General features: G+C 38.8%; 1 protein-coding gene across 1 annotated transcript in view; it reads left to right on the top strand.

Annotated features, from left to right (window-relative positions):
* The first annotated feature begins 1,331 nt into the window (after window positions 1-1,331).
* The window catches only part of LOC138005002 (DBH-like monooxygenase protein 1), a 34,974-nt gene continuing 33,805 nt past the window's right edge, over window positions 1,332-2,500 (top strand). The window contains exon 1 of the mRNA XM_068851297.1: window positions 1,332-1,624. The gene's annotated coding sequence lies outside the window, so the exon portion shown is untranslated. The remainder of the gene's footprint in view (window positions 1,625-2,500) is intronic.

The following is a 2,500-nucleotide window of genomic DNA, read 5'->3' as shown; positions in this document are numbered from 1 at the left end:
AGCATTATTATGTAATTTCTGTTTTCTTAAAATCAGTGTTTTGGGGATGTCTAATGCTATTTCCCCGCAACTATTAACTTCGCATAAATTATATTTTTAATTTACGTCACAGACACAATCTATCGGTCACGCGTCCAGCCGTCTCTTCTCGGGGAGGATACCCGAACTCGAGTGAGCGGCGGTAATCGAGCCTAACTGTACATCAGAACTCATTGTTAACCCTCCTAAATTGCCTTGTTTTTGTTGGTAATTCTATGTTACCAGTTGGAATGAAGTGTGCTGTAGCTACATGAAAGGCGAAACAAAAATTGGATGAACATCGAGTAGACATTATCATGGTTATCATTTTGTGAACAATGCTTGCGACTATAGCACGTTTTCTTGGTCTTGTGAACGTCATCTTGGCATTGTTTATAATGTTCGTGAATTTCGTCAATTGGTTCAAGGAAAATGATTTTATTTCAGGGTAACGCTACACAACCGACAATCAATAGTTCTGAAGTTCTATCAAATGAGAAGAATTGCGATAGATGCGCCCCATATAATAAAATGTCTTTTTGAAATACTAGAGAGAGAAGTTCACTTACGAGTGGAAATATCGACCAATTGCGCTGCTTGTTGAGTGTTCAAATCATAATTACATGACGTACCTACTTGCCATAATACAAACCGCTTTATTTACAACAATGAGTAACTAAGGGCGCGTTCGATTGACCCTATTCCGGAATAAGAATTCGTGGATTGATGATTAAAACGGTATGTTTGGCGCGTTTCGAAGCAGCAAGGATGATAAAAATATGTTTAAAATAACATTTTAGCTGATGTTTGACAATTTTAATGTGAATCTCCGCAAAAACGACGGATTTCTAACTTATATTCCATGTATTCCTATTCTGGAATAGGGTCAATCGAACGCGCCCTAAAATAACTTACAATGCGCGCAACACTTTCCCAAATAGAATAATCCTATACTACCTAGTTATTTTTAGCTTCACATCTGAAGGTTTTATTTACAATACAAGGAATATTTCTTGCTTAATGCCTGAATACAATACAAGGAAAACTACTGAATATCCTATCTATATGTTTACTGTATCCGGGTTGGCCCATACAGTTTTGAGCAAGACTTCAAAAGCTGCCTTGCGGTCTTTCTTCTGGACTGGTACTGCTCCCAATGTCTGCCAACGTTTTGGGATCTCACAACGTCCCATTTCAGCACAGGTCGACTTAAAAATTCAGTCAGGTAAAACTCCTGGCGGGATGGGGGAGGGGGGTCCTCCCCTGTATGCTACATTGGTAGCCCAAAGTGTATGATTTTTTAGCCGTTTTGGTCTTAAATAGAGTATGATTTGTTCACTCAAGTCTTGAATTGGGTACGTTTTTTAGAAGAAGCTACTTCTGCATCATTTGGCGATAAGAACGTTCGTTTTTCTGGGAGTTCCTCCCGCCCACATGGGGTAAAACTATGGTAGACAGAAGCTTAATTGTTGAAAAATGAGACATAGTGACTTAAGATCAACGGGTTCCAAGAATCCCTGAAACCCTATAAAAGCCTGATCGAGTAGCAGCATCCCATCATTTCAAGATCATCGCCAGAGCAGATCATCCAACCTCAGCACTGAAGGTAAGGGTAGTCTGTACAATCTACACGACTAAGCATCAAATGAAAACGTCCGCATTTCAGAAGTACATCAATTTGTCAATCTTCCATGCCGAAATTCACGACGTGACTGAGAGATCTTCACATGTCACGGTTGCCGAAATCCCTGAAGGCAAATTCATCAACATTGATCATTTCCTATACTTCACATGAGATACAGCTCAGTTTTTGTATGATCCAGCTTTGGTATGTTTAAAACCAGCCCACTTAGCTTGTAAAGTTGAAATTGGCTTTAACAAAGCGCAAGCAACAAGGCTACGCCCCTTGGAGGCGGTGTATCATGAGCCGCGAAAGACGATTACTTGTAAAATTAACTGCATAATTATTAAACTAACAATGTATGTACATTCTCAGAGCTTCCTTCTGAGGAAATTTTAAAGCAGTTTGTAACGTATTACGATATCTCCACATATTTCCTATTCTGACTCATAATATTTTTACTTAAAAGAGGTAAAATAACCGTGATGCACGAAAGGCACGCATTTTCACTGTAGATTTCTTTTGTGTTGCTTTTGTCTTTAGCAGCTCTTCGAGGGAACTAAATAACTTCGTTAAAACAGCAAATTCTCAGTCGATTGAGTCATGTGAACTACCTATGATTTGACCCCGGAAATTAACGAGCATATTTTAGGAAAATGACTGCAATGTTGTCGTGTTCCTCACTTTTGACCTTTGAACGCCACTTTATTACAGCAGCTCTGATAAATTTTGTGAGTAAATAAAAACAGGCGTAATAGGTCTTTTAATTAGCAAGTGTTTTCAGTTTAAGTTCGGCTTAGTTCCAGTAACCCAATTTAAGTGGACTGACCTCATATTGAATGGTGTTAAATTCGTCAAGAG

This window comes from Montipora foliosa, chromosome 6 (genome assembly GCF_036669935.1).
Source record: "Montipora foliosa isolate CH-2021 chromosome 6, ASM3666993v2, whole genome shotgun sequence".
Classification (NCBI taxonomy): domain Eukaryota; kingdom Metazoa; phylum Cnidaria; class Anthozoa; order Scleractinia; family Acroporidae; genus Montipora; species Montipora foliosa.
Note: the sequence above shows the minus strand (reverse complement) of the source record. Positions and strands in the feature narration are given on the sequence as shown.